Source organism: Bombina bombina, chromosome 4 (assembly GCF_027579735.1).
Source record: "Bombina bombina isolate aBomBom1 chromosome 4, aBomBom1.pri, whole genome shotgun sequence".
NCBI classification, from domain to species: domain Eukaryota; kingdom Metazoa; phylum Chordata; class Amphibia; order Anura; family Bombinatoridae; genus Bombina; species Bombina bombina.
Window position 1 is genome coordinate 1,148,268,820 of NC_069502.1, and position 545 is coordinate 1,148,269,364.

Below are 545 nucleotides of genomic sequence, written 5' to 3' on the forward strand. Positions count from 1 at the left end.
TTAATAGTCACCGAGTCTTCCGTGTTTGTTTTCAGTAAATGGCAACCGCAAAGTATTCTAAAAGCATTCAAATAGCGACATCTAGTGTCCAATAATTAAAATTGTTTTACCCTTTGTACCATATAACGTTATGAAGTTTCGCAGCTCATATAAAATCAAAAGAGCCTTTTCCGTCATTTGGCATTACATACATAAATACTTTATCATACATAAACACTTTATATTTATATATATATTAGTTCCTATATTTATATATATATTAGTTCCTATTACATCACTAATTTGAGAAGTTTTGATAAAGTTATAAAAAAAAATAATCAAAATGCTATTAATAAGATAGTGAGGTTCCACATATGATATATCCATAGAAAGTCGAATAGCTCACAATGCGAACTTATACATTAGTGACACACGTTGTATATAAATTAATGTATAGAAGTTGGAAGGGGGAGGAGATAGAAAAGACGAGGTGGCCGAGTGGTTAAGGCGATGGACTGCTAATCCATTGTGCTTTGCACGCGTGGGTTCGAATCCCATCCTCGTCG

At 33.0% G+C, this 545-nt stretch overlaps 1 non-coding gene across 1 annotated transcript; it reads left to right on the top strand.

The window, feature by feature from the left end:
* Nucleotides 1–463: 463 nt before the first annotated feature.
* Nucleotides 464–545, top strand: TRNAS-GCU (transfer RNA serine (anticodon GCU)). Its single transcript has one exon. It is a non-coding gene; the product is annotated as a tRNA-Ser (tRNA).